The 14,401-nt window shown below is 38.4% G+C and overlaps 42 pseudogenes; all 42 read right to left on the minus strand.

Annotated features, from left to right (window-relative positions):
* Positions 1–66: 66 nt before the first annotated feature.
* On the minus strand, positions 67–185 carry LOC140568841 (5S ribosomal RNA; annotated as a pseudogene).
* Positions 186–407: 222 nt separating this feature from the next.
* On the minus strand, positions 408–526 carry LOC140572855 (5S ribosomal RNA; annotated as a pseudogene).
* A 222-nt stretch (positions 527–748) lies between these two features.
* On the minus strand, positions 749–867 carry LOC140568843 (5S ribosomal RNA; annotated as a pseudogene).
* Positions 868–1,089: 222 nt separating this feature from the next.
* On the minus strand, positions 1,090–1,208 carry LOC140566810 (5S ribosomal RNA; annotated as a pseudogene).
* A 185-nt stretch (positions 1,209–1,393) lies between these two features.
* Positions 1,394–1,512, minus strand: LOC140566318 (5S ribosomal RNA; annotated as a pseudogene).
* Positions 1,513–1,697: 185 nt separating this feature from the next.
* Positions 1,698–1,816, minus strand: LOC140570443 (5S ribosomal RNA; annotated as a pseudogene).
* Positions 1,817–2,001: 185 nt separating this feature from the next.
* Positions 2,002–2,120, minus strand: LOC140570149 (5S ribosomal RNA; annotated as a pseudogene).
* A 185-nt stretch (positions 2,121–2,305) lies between these two features.
* On the minus strand, positions 2,306–2,424 carry LOC140570185 (5S ribosomal RNA; annotated as a pseudogene).
* A 222-nt stretch (positions 2,425–2,646) lies between these two features.
* Positions 2,647–2,765, minus strand: LOC140570355 (5S ribosomal RNA; annotated as a pseudogene).
* Positions 2,766–2,950: 185 nt separating this feature from the next.
* Positions 2,951–3,069, minus strand: LOC140566216 (5S ribosomal RNA; annotated as a pseudogene).
* Positions 3,070–3,254: 185 nt separating this feature from the next.
* LOC140571302 (5S ribosomal RNA) lies at positions 3,255–3,373 on the minus strand (annotated as a pseudogene).
* Positions 3,374–3,558: 185 nt separating this feature from the next.
* On the minus strand, positions 3,559–3,677 carry LOC140570921 (5S ribosomal RNA; annotated as a pseudogene).
* Positions 3,678–3,862: 185 nt separating this feature from the next.
* Positions 3,863–3,981, minus strand: LOC140567007 (5S ribosomal RNA; annotated as a pseudogene).
* Positions 3,982–4,327: 346 nt separating this feature from the next.
* Positions 4,328–4,447, minus strand: LOC140566453 (5S ribosomal RNA; annotated as a pseudogene).
* A 222-nt stretch (positions 4,448–4,669) lies between these two features.
* On the minus strand, positions 4,670–4,788 carry LOC140568338 (5S ribosomal RNA; annotated as a pseudogene).
* A 185-nt stretch (positions 4,789–4,973) lies between these two features.
* On the minus strand, positions 4,974–5,093 carry LOC140566454 (5S ribosomal RNA; annotated as a pseudogene).
* A 489-nt stretch (positions 5,094–5,582) lies between these two features.
* LOC140571422 (5S ribosomal RNA) lies at positions 5,583–5,701 on the minus strand (annotated as a pseudogene).
* A 222-nt stretch (positions 5,702–5,923) lies between these two features.
* LOC140566638 (5S ribosomal RNA) lies at positions 5,924–6,042 on the minus strand (annotated as a pseudogene).
* Positions 6,043–6,227: 185 nt separating this feature from the next.
* Positions 6,228–6,346, minus strand: LOC140567540 (5S ribosomal RNA; annotated as a pseudogene).
* A 222-nt stretch (positions 6,347–6,568) lies between these two features.
* LOC140566988 (5S ribosomal RNA) lies at positions 6,569–6,697 on the minus strand (annotated as a pseudogene).
* A 185-nt stretch (positions 6,698–6,882) lies between these two features.
* Positions 6,883–7,001, minus strand: LOC140567741 (5S ribosomal RNA; annotated as a pseudogene).
* A 185-nt stretch (positions 7,002–7,186) lies between these two features.
* LOC140567398 (5S ribosomal RNA) lies at positions 7,187–7,305 on the minus strand (annotated as a pseudogene).
* Positions 7,306–7,490: 185 nt separating this feature from the next.
* Positions 7,491–7,609, minus strand: LOC140572597 (5S ribosomal RNA; annotated as a pseudogene).
* A 185-nt stretch (positions 7,610–7,794) lies between these two features.
* On the minus strand, positions 7,795–7,913 carry LOC140568844 (5S ribosomal RNA; annotated as a pseudogene).
* A 223-nt stretch (positions 7,914–8,136) lies between these two features.
* Positions 8,137–8,255, minus strand: LOC140568012 (5S ribosomal RNA; annotated as a pseudogene).
* Positions 8,256–8,440: 185 nt separating this feature from the next.
* LOC140566455 (5S ribosomal RNA) lies at positions 8,441–8,560 on the minus strand (annotated as a pseudogene).
* A 489-nt stretch (positions 8,561–9,049) lies between these two features.
* Positions 9,050–9,168, minus strand: LOC140571423 (5S ribosomal RNA; annotated as a pseudogene).
* Positions 9,169–9,390: 222 nt separating this feature from the next.
* LOC140568013 (5S ribosomal RNA) lies at positions 9,391–9,509 on the minus strand (annotated as a pseudogene).
* A 185-nt stretch (positions 9,510–9,694) lies between these two features.
* LOC140566456 (5S ribosomal RNA) lies at positions 9,695–9,814 on the minus strand (annotated as a pseudogene).
* Positions 9,815–10,303: 489 nt separating this feature from the next.
* Positions 10,304–10,422, minus strand: LOC140571424 (5S ribosomal RNA; annotated as a pseudogene).
* A 222-nt stretch (positions 10,423–10,644) lies between these two features.
* Positions 10,645–10,763, minus strand: LOC140567119 (5S ribosomal RNA; annotated as a pseudogene).
* Positions 10,764–10,985: 222 nt separating this feature from the next.
* LOC140566989 (5S ribosomal RNA) lies at positions 10,986–11,114 on the minus strand (annotated as a pseudogene).
* A 185-nt stretch (positions 11,115–11,299) lies between these two features.
* On the minus strand, positions 11,300–11,418 carry LOC140567742 (5S ribosomal RNA; annotated as a pseudogene).
* A 185-nt stretch (positions 11,419–11,603) lies between these two features.
* On the minus strand, positions 11,604–11,722 carry LOC140567399 (5S ribosomal RNA; annotated as a pseudogene).
* Positions 11,723–11,907: 185 nt separating this feature from the next.
* LOC140568079 (5S ribosomal RNA) lies at positions 11,908–12,026 on the minus strand (annotated as a pseudogene).
* A 185-nt stretch (positions 12,027–12,211) lies between these two features.
* Positions 12,212–12,330, minus strand: LOC140568845 (5S ribosomal RNA; annotated as a pseudogene).
* A 223-nt stretch (positions 12,331–12,553) lies between these two features.
* Positions 12,554–12,672, minus strand: LOC140568846 (5S ribosomal RNA; annotated as a pseudogene).
* Positions 12,673–12,857: 185 nt separating this feature from the next.
* On the minus strand, positions 12,858–12,976 carry LOC140566319 (5S ribosomal RNA; annotated as a pseudogene).
* Positions 12,977–13,161: 185 nt separating this feature from the next.
* LOC140566753 (5S ribosomal RNA) lies at positions 13,162–13,280 on the minus strand (annotated as a pseudogene).
* Positions 13,281–13,466: 186 nt separating this feature from the next.
* On the minus strand, positions 13,467–13,585 carry LOC140568847 (5S ribosomal RNA; annotated as a pseudogene).
* A 186-nt stretch (positions 13,586–13,771) lies between these two features.
* LOC140566728 (5S ribosomal RNA) lies at positions 13,772–13,890 on the minus strand (annotated as a pseudogene).
* Positions 13,891–14,112: 222 nt separating this feature from the next.
* On the minus strand, positions 14,113–14,231 carry LOC140566856 (5S ribosomal RNA; annotated as a pseudogene).
* Between the last annotated feature and the right edge of the window lie 170 nt (positions 14,232–14,401).

The raw sequence follows: 14,401 nt of genomic DNA on the forward strand, positions 1-14,401 counted from the left end.
ACAAATTTGTGCAAAAGATGTAAATAACATGGAAATGTAAGCTTTAATTGTTTGCAGGATTGGAAAAGCTTACAACACCTGGTATTCCCAGACAGTCTCCCATTCAAGTACTAACCAGGCCCAACCCTAGGTAGCTTCTGAGATCAGACGAGATCAGGCATTCTAAGGGTGGAATGGCCGTAAGCAGAAGCACCTTGCAAACTAGAGGATTCAAATTTCATAGCTAAGACCATATTTGTTCAAAACCAAGCAAAAGCATTCCATTTCAACACATCAACATTTACAACACAAAGCATTCCATTTCAACACATCAACATTTACAACACAAAAGAGTTTCATCTACAAATTTGTGCAAAAGATGTAAATAACATGGAAATGTAAGCTTTAATTGTTTGCAGGATTGGAAAAGCTTACAACACCTGGTATTCCCAGACAGTCTCCCATTCAAGTACTAACCGTGCCCAACCCTAGGTAGCTTCTGAGATCAGACGAGATCAGGCATTCTAAGGGTGGAATGGCCGTAAGCAGAAGCACCTTGCAAACTAGAGGATTCAAATTTCATAGCTAAGACCATATTTGTTCAAAACCAAGCAAAAGCATTCCATTTCAACACATCAACATTTACAACACAAAGCATTCCATTTTAACACATCAACATTTACAACACAAAAGAGTTTCATCTACAAATTTGTGCAAAAGATGTAAATAACATGGAAATGTAAGCTTTAATTGTTTGCAGGATTGGAAAAGCTTACAACACCTGGTATTCCCAGACAGTCTCCCATTCAAGTACTAACCAGGCCCAACCCTAGGTAGCTTCTGAGATCAGACGAGATCAGGCATTCTAAGGGTGGAATGGCCGTAAGCAGAAGCACCTTCCAAACTAGAGGATTCAAATTTCATAGCTAAGACCATATTTGTTCAAAACCAAGCAAAAGCATTCCATTTCAACACATCAACATTTACAACACAAAGCATTCCATTTCAACACATCAACATTTACAACACAAAAGAGTTTCATCTACAAATTTGTGCAAAAGATGTAAATAACATGGAAATGTAAGCTTTAATTGTTTGCAGGATTGGAAAAGCTTACAACACCTGATATTCCAAGACAGTCTCCCATTCAAGTACTAACCAGGCCCAACCCTAGGTAGCTTCTGAGAGCAGACGAGATCAGGCATTCTAAGGGTGGAATGGCCGTAAGCAGAAGCCCCTTGCAAACTAGAGGATTCAAATTTCATAGCTAAGACCATATTTGTTCAAAACCAAGCAAAAGCATTCCATTTCAACACATCAACATTTACAACACAAAAGAGTTTCAACTACAAATTTGTGCAAAAGATGTAAATAACATGGAAATGTAAGCTTTAATTGTTTGCAGGATTGGAAAAGCTTACAACACCTGATATTCCCAGACAGTCTCCCATTCAAGTACTAACCAGGCCCAACCCTAGGTAGCTTCTGAGATCAGACGAGATCAGGCATTCTAAGGGTGGAATGGCCTTAAGCAGAAGCACCTTGCAAACTAGAGGATTCAAATTTCATAGCTAAGACCATATTTGTTCAAAACCAAGCAAAAGCATTCCATTTCAACACATCAACATTTACAACACAAAAGAGTTTCAACTACAAATTTGTGCAAAAGATGTAAATAACATGGAAATGTAAGCTTTAATTGTTTGCAGGATTGGAAAAGCTTACAACACCTGGTATTCCCAGACAGTCTCCCATTCAAGTACTAACCAGGCCCAACCCTAGGTAGCTTCTGAGATCAGACGAGATCAGGCATTCTAAGGGTGGAATGGCCATAAGCAGAAGCACCTTGCAAACTAGAGGATTCAAATTTCATAGCTAAGACCATATTTGTTCAAAACCAAGCAAAAGCATTCCATTTCAACACATCAACATTTACAACACAAAAGAGTTTCACCTACAAATTTGTGCAAAAGATGTAAATAACATGGAAATGTAAGCTTTAATTGTTTGCAGGATTGGAAAAGCTTACAACACCTGGTATTCCCAGACAGTCTCCCATTAAAGTACTAACCAGGCCCAACCCTAGGTAGCTTCTGAGATCAGACGAGATCAGGCATTCTAAGGGTGGAATGGCCGTAAGCAGAAGCACCTTGCAAACTAGAGGATTCAAATTTCATAGCTAAGACCATATTTGTTCAAAACCAAGCAAAAGCATTCCATTTCAACACATCAACATTTACAACACAAAAGAGTTTCAACTACAAATTTGTGCAAAAGATGTAAATAACATGGAAATGTAAGCTTTAATTGTTTGCAGGATTGGAAAAGCTTACAACACCTGGTATTCCCAGACAGTCTCCCATTCAAGTACTAACCAGGCCCAACCCTAGGTAGCTTCTGAGATCAGACGAGATCAGGCATTCTAAGGGAGGAATGGCCGTAAGCAGAAGCACCTTGCAAACTAGAGGATTCAAATTTCATAGCTAAGATCATATTTGTTCAAAACCAAGCAAAAGCATTCCATTTCAACACATCAACATTTACAACACAAAGCATTCCATTTCAACACATCAACATTTACAACACAAAAGAGTTTCATCTACAAATTTGTGCAAAAGATGTAAATAACATGGAAATGTAAGCTTTAATTGTTTGCAGGATTGGAAAAGCTTACAACACCTGGTATTCCCAGACAGTCTCCCATTCAAGTACTAACCAGGCCCAACCCTAGGTAGCTTCTGAGGTCAGACGAGATCAGGCATTCTAAGGGTGGAATGGCCGTAAGCAGAAGCACCTTCCAAACTAGAGGATTCAAATTTCATAGCTAAGACCATATTTGTTCAAAACCAAGCAAAAGCATTCCATTTCAACACATAAACATTTACAACACAAAAGAGTTTCAACTACAAATTTGTGCAAAAGATGTAAATAACATGGAAATGTAAGCTTTAATTGTTTGCAGGATTGGAAAAGCTTACAACACCTGATATTTCCAGACAGTCTCCCATTCAATTACTAACCAGGCCCAACCCTAGGTAGCTTCTGAGATCAGACGAGATCAGGCATTCTAAGGGTGGAATGGCCGTAAGCAGAAGCACCTTGCAAACTAGAGGATTCAAATTTCATAGCTAAGACCATATTTGTTCAAAACCAAGCAAAAGCATTCCATTTCAACACATCAACATTTACAACACAAAAGAGTTTCAACTACAAATTTGTGCAAAAGATGTAAATAACATGGAAATGTAAGCTTTAATTGTTTGCAGGATTGGAAAAGCTTACAACACCTGGTATTCCCAGACAGTCTCCCATTCAAGTACTAAACAGGCCCAACCCTAGGTAGCTTCTGAGATCAGACGAGATCAGGCATTCTAAGGGTGGAATGGCCGTAAGCAGAAGCACCTTCCAAACTAGAGGATTCAAATTTCATAGCTAAGACCATATTTGTTCAAAACCAAGCAAAAGCATTCCATTTCAACACATCAACATTTACAACACAAAAGAGTTTCAACTACAAATTTGTGCAAAAGATGTAAATAACATGGAAATGTAAGCTTTAATTGTTTGCAGGATTGGAAAAGCTTACAACACCTGGTATTCCCAGACAGTCTCCCATTCAAGTACTAACCAGGCCCAACCCTAGGTAGCTTCTGAGATCAGACGAGATCAGGCATTCTAAGGGTGGAATGGCCGCAAGCAGAAGCACTTTGAAAACTAGAGGATTCAAATTTCATAGCTAAGACCATATTTGTTCAAAACCAAGCAAAAGCATTCCATTTCAACACATCAACATTTACAACACAAAAGAGTTTCAATTACAAATTTGTGCAAAAGATGTAAATAACATGGAAATGTAAGCTTTAATTGTTTGCAGGATTGGAAAAGCTTACAACACCTGATATTCCCAGACAGTCTCCCATTCAAGTACTAACCAGGCCCAACTCTAGGTAGTTTCTGAGATCAGACAAGATCAGGCATTCTAAGGGTGGAATGGCCGTAAGCAGAAGCACCTTTCAAACTAGAGGATTCAAATTTCATAGCTAAGACCATATTTGTTCAAAACCAAGCAAAAGCATTCCATTTCAACACATCAACATTTACAACACAAAAGAGTTTCAACTACAAATTTGTGCAAAAGATGTAAATAACATGGAAATGTAAGCTTTAATTGTTTGCAGAATTGGAAAAGCTTACAACACCTGGTATTCCCAGACAGTCTCCCATTCAAGTACTAACCAGGCCCAACCCACATCAACATTTATAACACAAAAGAGTTTCAACTACAAATTTGTGCAAAAGATGTAAATAACATGGAAATGTAAGCTTTAATTGTTTGCAGGATTGGAAAAGCTTACAACACCTGGTATTCCCAGACAGTCTCCCATTCAAGTACTAACCAGGCCCAACCCAATGGTAGCTTCTGAGATCAGACGAGATCAGGCATTCTAAGGGTGGAATGGCCGTAAGCAGAAGCACTTAGCAAACTAGAGGATTCAAATTTCATAGCTAAGACCATATTTGTTCAAAACCAAGCAAAAGCATTCCATTTCAACACATCAACATTTACAACACAAAGCATTCCATTTCAACACATCAACATTTACAACACAAAAGAGTTTCATCTACAAATTTGTGCAAAAGATGTAAATAACATGGAAATGTAAGCTTTAATTGTTTGCAGGATTGGAAAAGCTTACAACACCTGGTATTCCCAGACAGCCTCCCATTCAAGTACTAACCAGACCCAACCCTATGTAGCTTCTGAGATCAGACAACATCAGGCGTTCTAAGGGTGGAATGGCCGTAATCAGAAGAACCTTGCAAACGAGAGGATTCAAATTTCATAGATAAGACCATATTTGTTCGAAACCAAGCAAAAGCATTCCATTTCAACACATCAACATTTACAACACAAAAGAGTTTCAACTACAAATTTGTGCAAAAGATTTAAATAACATGGAAATGTAAGCTTTAATTGTTTGCAGGATTGGAAAAGCTTACAACACCTGGTATTCCCAGACAGTCTCCCATTCAAGTACTAACCAGGCCCAACCCAATGGTAGCTTCTGAGATCAGACGAGATCAGGCATTCTAAGGGTGGAATGGCCGTAAGCAGAAGCACTTAGCAAACTAGAGGATTCAAATTTCATAGCTAAGACCATATTTGTTCAAAACCAAGCAAAAGCATTCCATTTCAACACATCAACATTTACCACACAAAAGAGTGTCAACTACAAATAAGTGCAAAAGATATAAATAACATGGAAGTGTAAGCTTTAATTGTTTGCAGGATTGGAAAAGCTTACAACACCTGGTATTCCCAGACAGTCTTCCAATCAAGTACTAAACAGGCCCAATCCTAGGTAGCTTCTGAGATCAGACGAGATCAGGGATTCTAAGGGTGGAACGGCCATAAGGAGAAGCACCTAGCAAACTAGAGGATTCAAATTTTATAGCTAAGACCATATTTGTTCAAAACCAAGCAAAAGCATTCCATTTCAACACATCAACATTTACAACACAAAAGAGTTTCAACTACAAATTTGTGCAAAAGATGTAAATAACATGGAAATGTAAGCTTTAATTGTTTGCAGGATTGGAAAAGCTTACAACACCTGATATTCCCAGACAGTCTCCCATTTAAGTACTAACCAGGCCCAACCCTAGGTAGCTTCTGAGATCAGACGAGATCAGGCATTCTAAGGGTGGAATGGCCGTAAGCAGAAGCACCTTGCAAACTAGAGGATTCAAATTTCATAGCTAAGACCATATTTGTTCAAAACCAAGCAAAAGCATTCCATTTCAACACATCAACATTTACAACACAAAGCATTCCATTTCAACACATCAACATTTACAACACAAAAGAGTTTCATCTACAAATTTGTGCAAAAGATGTAAATAACATGGAAATGTAAGCTTTAATTGTTTGTAGGATTGGAAAAGCTTACAACACCTGGTATTCCCAGACAGTCTCCCATTCAAGTACTAACCAGGCCCAACTCTAGGTAGCTTCTGAGATCAGACGAGATCAGGCATTCTAAGGATGGAATGGCCGCAAGCAGAAGCACCTTGCAAACTAGAGGATTCAAATTTCATAGCTAAGACCATATTTGTTCAAAACCAAGCAAAAACATTCCATTTCAACACATCAACATTTACAACACAAAAGAGTTTCAACTACAAATTTGTGCAAAAGATGTAAATAACATGGAAATGTAAGCTTTAATTGTTTGCAGGATTGGAAAAGCTTACAACACCTGATATTCCCAGACAGTCTCCCATTCAAGTACTAACCAGGCCCAACCCTAGGTAGCTTCTGAGATCAGACGAGATGAAGCATTCTAAGGGTGGAATGGCCGTAAGCAGAAGCACCTTGCAAACTAGAGGATTCAAATTTCATAGCTAAGACCATATTTGTTCAAAACCAAGCAAAAGCATTCCATTTCAACACATCAACATTTAATACACAAAGCATTCCATTTCAACACATCAACATTTACAACACAAAAGAGTTTCAACTACAAATTTGTGCAAAAGATGTAAATAACATGGAAATGTAAGCTTTAATTGTTTGCAGGATTTGAAAAGCTTACAACACCTGGTATTCCCAGACAGTCTCCCATTCAAGTACTAACCAGGCCCAACCCTAGGTAGCTTCTGAGATCAGACGAGATCAGGCGAGATCAGGCATTCTAAGGGTGGAATGGCCGTAAGCAGAAGCACCTTGCAAACTAGAGGATTCAAATTTCATAGGTAAGACCATATTTGTTCAAAACCAAGCAAAAGCATTCCATTTCAACACATCAACATTTACAACACAAAAGAGTTTCAACTACAAATTTGTGCAAAAGATGTAAATAACATGGAAATGTAAGCTTTACTTGTTTGCAGGATTGGAAAAGCTTACAACACCTGATATTCCCAGACAGTCTCCCATTCAATTACTAACCAGGCCCAACCCTAGGTAGCTTCTGAGATCAGACGAGATCAGGCATTCTAAGGGTGGAATGGCCTTAAGCAGAAGCACCTTGCAAACTAGAGGATTCAAATTTCATAGCTAAGACCATATTTGTTCAAAACCAAGCAAAAGCATTCCATTTCAACACATCAACATTTACAACACAAAAGAGTTTCAACTACAAATTTGTGCAAAAGATGTAAATAACATGGAAATGTAAGCTTTAATTGTTTGCAGGATTGGAAAAGCTTACAAAACCTGGTATTCCCAGACAGTCTCCCATTCAAGTACTAACCAGGCCCAACCCTAGGTAGCTTCTGAGATCAGACGAGAGCAGGCATTCTAAGGGTGGAATGGCCGTAAGCAGAAGCACCTTGCAAACTAGAGGATTCAAATTTCATAGGTAAGACCATATTTGTTCAAAACCAAGCAAAAGCATTCCATTTCAACACATCAACATTTACAACACAAAAGAGTTTCAACTACAAATTTGTGCAAAAGATGTAAATAACATGGAAATGTAAGCTTTAATTGTTTGCAGGATTGGAAAAGCTTACAACACCTGGTATTCCCAGACAGTCTCCCATTCAAGTACTAACCAGGCCCAACCCTAGGCAGCTTCTGAGATCAGACGAGATCAGGCATTCTAAGGGTGGAATGGCCGTAAGCAGAAGCACCTTGCAAACTAGAGGATTCAAATTTCATAGCTAAGACCATATTTGTTCAAAACCAAGCAAAAGCATTCCATTTCAACACATCAACATTTACAACACAAAAGAGTTTCAACTACAAATTTGTGCAAAAGATGTAAATAACATGGAAATGTAAGCTTTAATTGTTTGCAGGATTGGAAAAGCTTACAACACCTGGTATTCCCAGACAGTCTCCCATTCAAGTACTAACCAGGCCCAACCCTAGGTAGCTTCTGAGATCAGACGAGATCAGGCATTCTAAGGGTGGAATGGCCGTAAGCAGAAGCACCTAGCAAACCTAGAGGATTCAAATTTCATAGCTAAGACCATATTTGTTCAAAACCAAGCAAAAGCATTCCATTTCAACACATCAACATTTACAACACAAAGCATTCCATTTCAACACATCAACATTTACAACACAAAAGAGTTTCATCTACAAATTTGTGCAAAAGATGTAAATAACATGGAAATGTAAGCTTTAATTGTTTGCAGGATTGGAAAAGCTTACAACACCTGGTATTCCCAGACAGTCTCCCATTCAAGTACTAACCAGACCCAACCCTATGTAGCTTCTGAGATCAGACAACATCAGGCGTTCTAAGGGTGGAATGGCCGTAATCAGAAGAACCTTGCAAACGAGAGGATTCAAATTTCATAGATAAGACCATATTTGTTCGAAACCAAGCAAAAGCATTCCATTTCAACACATCAACATTTACAACACAAAAGAGTTTCAACTACAAATTTGTGCAAAAGATTTAAATAACATGGAAATGTAAGCTTTAATTGTTTGCAGGATTGGAAAAGCTTACAACACCTGGTATTCCCAGACAGTCTCCCATTCAAGTACTAACCAGGCCCAACCCAATGGTAGCTTCTGAGATCAGACGAGATCAGGCATTCTAAGGGTGGAATGGCCGTAAGCAGAAGCACTTAGCAAACTAGAGGATTCAAATTTCATAGCTAAGACCATATTTGTTCAAAACCAAGCAAAAGCATTCCATTTCAACACATCAACATTTACCACACAAAAGAGTGTCAACTACAAATAAGTGCAAAAGATATAAATAACATGGAAGTGTAAGCTTTAATTGTTTGCAGGATTGGAAAAGCTTACAACACCTGGTATTCCCAGACAGTCTTCCAATCAAGTACTAAACAGGCCCAATCCTAGGTAGCTTCTGAGATCAGACGAGATCAGGGATTCTAAGGGTGGAACGGCCATAAGGAGAAGCACCTAGCAAACTAGAGGATTCAAATTTTATAGCTAAGACCATATTTGTTCAAAACCAAGCAAAAGCATTCCATTTCAACACATCAACATTTACAACACAAAAGAGTTTCAACTACAAATTTGTGCAAAAGATGTAAATAACATGGAAATGTAAGCTTTAATTGTTTGCAGGATTGGAAAAGCTTACAACACCTGATATTCCCAGACAGTCTCCCATTTAAGTACTAACCAGGCCCAACCCTAGGTAGCTTCTGAGATCAGACGAGATCAGGCATTCTAAGGGTGGAATGGCCGTAAGCAGAAGCACCTTGCAAACGAGAGGATTCAAATTTCATAGCTAAGACCATATTTGTTCAAAACCAAGCAAAAGCATTCCATTTCAACACATCAACATTTACAACACAAAGCATTCCATTTCAACACATCAACATTTACAACACAAAAGAGTTTCATCTACAAATTTGTGCAAAAGATGTAAATAACATGGAAATGTAAGCTTTAATTGTTTGCAGGATTGGAAAAGCTTACAACACCTGGTATTCCCAGACAGTCTCCCATTCAAGTACTAACCAGACCCAACCCTATGTAGCTTCTGAGATCAGACAACATCAGGCGTTCTAAGGGTGGAATGGCCGTAATCAGAAGAACCTTGCAAACGAGAGGATTCAAATTTCATAGATAAGACCATATTTGTTCGAAACCAAGCAAAAGCATTCCATTTCAACACATCAACATTTACAACACAAAAGAGTTTCAACTACAAATTTGTGCAAAAGATTTAAATAACATGGAAATGTAAGCTTTAATTGTTTGCAGGATTGGAAAAGCTTACAACACCTGGTATTCCCAGACAGTCTCCCATTCAAGTACTAACCAGGCCCAACCCAATGGTAGCTTCTGAGATCAGACGAGATCAGGCATTCTAAGGGTGGAATGGCCGTAAGCAGAAGCACTTAGCAAACTAGAGGATTCAAATTTCATAGCTAAGACCATATTTGTTCAAAACCAAGCAAAAGCATTCCATTTCAACACATCAACATTTACCACACAAAAGAGTGTCAACTACAAATAAGTGCAAAAGATATAAATAACATGGAAGTGTAAGCTTTAATTGTTTGCAGGATTGGAAAAGCTTACAACACCTGGTATTCCCAGACAGTCTTCCAATCAAGTACTAAACAGGCCCAATCCTAGGTAGCTTCTGAGATCAGACGAGATCAGGGATTCTAAGGGTGGAACGGCCATAAGGAGAAGCACCTAGCAAACTAGAGGATTCAAATTTTATAGCTAAGACCATATTTGTTCAAAACCAAGCAAAAGCATTCCATTTCAACACATCAACATTTACAACACAAAAGAGTTTCAACTACAAATTTGTGCAAAAGATGTAAATAACATGGAAATGTAAGCTTTAATTGTTTGCAGGATTGGAAAAGCTTACAACACCTGATATTCCCAGACAGTCTCCCATTTAAGTACTAACCAGGCCCAACCCTAGGTAGCTTCTGAGATCAGACGAGATCAGGCATTCTAAGGGTGGAATGGCCGTAAGCAGAAGCACCTTGCAAACTAGAGGATTCAAATTTCATAGCTAAGACCATATTTGTTCAAAACCAAGCAAAAGCATTCCATTTCAACACATCAACATTTAATACACAAAGCATTCCATTTCAACACATCAACATTTACAACACAAAAGAGTTTCAACTACAAATTTGTGCAAAAGATGTAAATAACATGGAAATGTAAGCTTTAATTGTTTGCAGGATTTGAAAAGCTTACAACACCTGGTATTCCCAGACAGTCTCCCATTCAAGTACTAACCAGGCCCAACCCTAGGTAGCTTCTGAGATCAGACGAGATGAAGCATTCTAAGGGTGGAATGGCCGTAAGCAGAAGCACCTTGCAAACTAGAGGATTCAAATTTCATAGCTAAGACCATATTTGTTCAAAACCAAGCAAAAGCATTCCATTTCAACACATCAACATTTAATACACAAAGCATTCCATTTCAACACATCAACATTTACAACACAAAAGAGTTTCAACTACAAATTTGTGCAAAAGATGTAAATAACATGGAAATGTAAGCTTTAATTGTTTGCAGGATTTGAAAAGCTTACAACACCTGGTATTCCCAGACAGTCTCCCATTCAAGTACTAACCAGGCCCAACCCTAGGTAGCTTCTGAGATCAGACGAGATCAGGCGAGATCAGGCATTCTAAGGGTGGAATGGCCGTAAGCAGAAGCACCTTGCAAACTAGAGGATTCAAATTTCATAGCTAAGACCATATTTGTTCAAAACCAAGCAAAAGCATTCCATTTCAACACATCAACATTTACAACACAAAAGAGTTTCAACTACAAATTTGTGCAAAAGATGTAAATAACATGGAAATGTAAGCTTTACTTGTTTGCAGGATTGGAAAAGCTTACAACACCTGATATTCCCAGACAGTCTCCCATTCAATTACTAACCAGGCCCAACCCTAGGTAGCTTCTGAGATCAGACGAGATCAGGCATTCTAAGGGTGGAATGGCCTTAAGCAGAAGCACCTTGCAAACTAGAGGATTCAAATTTCATAGCTAAGACCATATTTGTTCAAAACCAAGCAAAAGCATTCCATTTCAACACATCAACATTTACAACACAAAAGAGTTTCAACTACAAATTTGTGCAAAAGATGTAAATAACATGGAAATGTAAGCTTTAATTGTTTGCAGGATTGGAAAAGCTTACAAAACCTGGTATTCCCAGACAGTCTCCCATTCAAGTACTAACCAGGCCCAACCCTAGGTAGCTTCTGAGATCAGACGAGAGCAGGCATTCTAAGGGTGGAATGGCCGTAAGCAGAAGCACCTTGCAAACTAGAGGATTCAAATTTCATAGGTAAGACCATATTTGTTCAAAACCAAGCAAAAGCATTCCATTTCAACACATCAACATTTACAACACAAAAGAGTTTCAACTACAAATTTGTGCAAAAGATGTAAATAACATGGAAATGTAAGCTTTAATTGTTTGCAGGATTGGAAAAGCTTACAACACCTGGTATTCCCAGACAGTCTCCCATTCAAGTACTAACCAGGCCCAACCCTAGGCAGCTTCTGAAATCAGACGAGATCAGGCATTCTAAGGGTGGAATGGCCTTAAGCAGAAGCACCTTGCAAACTAGAGGATTCAAATTTCATAGCTAAGACCATATTTGTTCAAAACCAAGCAAAAGCATTCCATTTCAACACATCAACATTTACAACACAAAAGAGTTTCAACTACAAATTTGTGCAAAAGATGTAAATAACATGGAAATGTAAGCTTTAATTGTTTGCAGGATTGGAAAAGCTTACAACACCTGGTATTCCCAGACAGTCTCCCATTCAAGTACTAACCAGGCCCAACCCTAGGTAGCTTCTGAGATCAGACGAGATCAGGCATTCTAAGGGTGGAATGGCCGTAAGCAGAAGCACCTAGCAAACCTAGAGGATTCAAATTTCATAGCTAAGACCATATTTGTTCAAAACCAAGCAAAAGCATTCCATTTCAACACATCAACATTTACAACACAAAGCATTCCATTTCAACACATCAACATTTACAACACAAAAGAGTTTCATCTACAAATTTGTGCAAAAGATGTAAATAACATGGAAATGTAAGCTTTAATTGTTTGCAGGATTGGAAAAGCTTACAACACCTGGTATTCCCAGACAGTCTCCCATTCAAGTACTAACCAGGCCCAACCCTAGGTAGCTTCTGAGATCAGACGAGATCAGGCATTCTAAGGGTGGAATGGCCGTAAGCAGAAGCACCTTGCAAACTAGAGGATTCAAATTTCATAGCTAAGACCATATTTGTTCAAAACCAAGCAAAAGCATTCCATTTCAACACATCAACATTTACAACACAAAAGAGTTTCAACTACAAATTTGTGCAAAAGATGTAAATAACATGGAAATGTAAGCTTTAATTGTTTGCAGGATTGGAAAAGCTTACAACACCTGATATTCCCAGACAGTCTCCCATTCAAGTACTAACCAGGCCCAACCCTAGGTAGCTTCTGAGATCAGACGAGATCAGGCATTCTAAGGGTGGAATGGCCTTAAGCAGAAGCACCTTGCAAACTAGAGGATTCAAATTTCATAGCTAAGACCATATTTGTTCAAAACCAAGCAAAAGCATTCCATTTCAACACATCAACATTTACAACACAAAAGAGTTTCAACTACAAATTTGTGCAAAAGATGTAAATAACATGGAAATGTAAGCTTTAATTGTTTGCAGGATTGGAAAAGCTTACAACACCTGGTATTCCCAGACAGTCTCCCATTCAAGTACTATCCAGGCCCAACCCTAGGTAGCTTCTGAGATCAGACGAGATCAGGCATTCTAAGGTTGGAATGGCCGTAGGCAGAAGCACCTTGCAAACCTAGAGGATTCAAATTTCATAGCTAAGACCATATTTGTTCAAAACCAAGCAAAAGCATTCCATTTCAACACATCAACATTTACAACACAAAAGAGTTTCAACTACAAATTTGTGCAAAAGATGTAAATAACATGGAAATGTAAGCTTTAATTGTTTGCAGGATTGGAAAAGCTTACAACACCTGGTATTCCCAGACAGTCTCCCATTCAAGTACTAACCAGGCCCAACCCTAGGTAGCTTCTGAGATCAGACGAGATCAGGCATTCTAAGGGTGGAATGGCCGTAAGCAGAAGCACCTTGCAAACTAGAGGATTCAAATTTCATAGCTAAGACCATATTTGTTCAAAACCAAGCAAAAGCATTCCATTTCAACACATCAACATTTACAACACAAAAGAGTTTCAACTACAAATTTGTGCAAAAGATGTAAATAACATGGAAATGTAAGCTTTAATTGTTTTGCAGGATTGGAAAAGCTTACAACACCTGATATTCCCAGACAGTCTCGCATTCAAGTACTAACCAGGCCCAACCCTAGGTAGCTTCTGAGATCAGACGAGATCAGGCATTCTAAGGGTGGAATGGCCGTAAGCAGAAGCACCTTGCAAACTAGAGGATTCAAATTTCATAGCTAAGATCATATTTGTTCAAAACCAAGCAAAAGCATTCCATTTCAACACATCAACATTTACAACACAAAGCATTCCATTTCAACACATCAACATTTACAACACAAAAGAGTTTCATCTACAAATTTGTGCAAAAGATGTAAATAACATGGAAATGTAAGCTTTAATTGTTTGCAGGATTGGAAAAGCTTACAACACCTAGCATTCCCAGACAGTCTCCCATTCAAGTACTAACCAGGCCCAACCCTAGGTAGCTTCGGAGATCAGACGAGATCAGGCATTCTAAGGGTGGAATGGCCGTAAGCAGAAGCACCTTGCAAACTAGAGGATTCAAATTTCATAGCTAAGACCATATTTGTTCAAAACCAAGGAAAAGCATTCCATTTCAACACATCAACATTTACAACACAAAAGAGTTTCAACTACAAATTTGTGCAAAAGATGTAAATAACATGGAAATGTAAGCTTTAATTGT

Source organism: Salminus brasiliensis, chromosome 11 (assembly GCF_030463535.1).
Source record: "Salminus brasiliensis chromosome 11, fSalBra1.hap2, whole genome shotgun sequence".
Taxonomy (NCBI): Eukaryota; Metazoa; Chordata; class Actinopteri; order Characiformes; family Bryconidae; genus Salminus; species Salminus brasiliensis.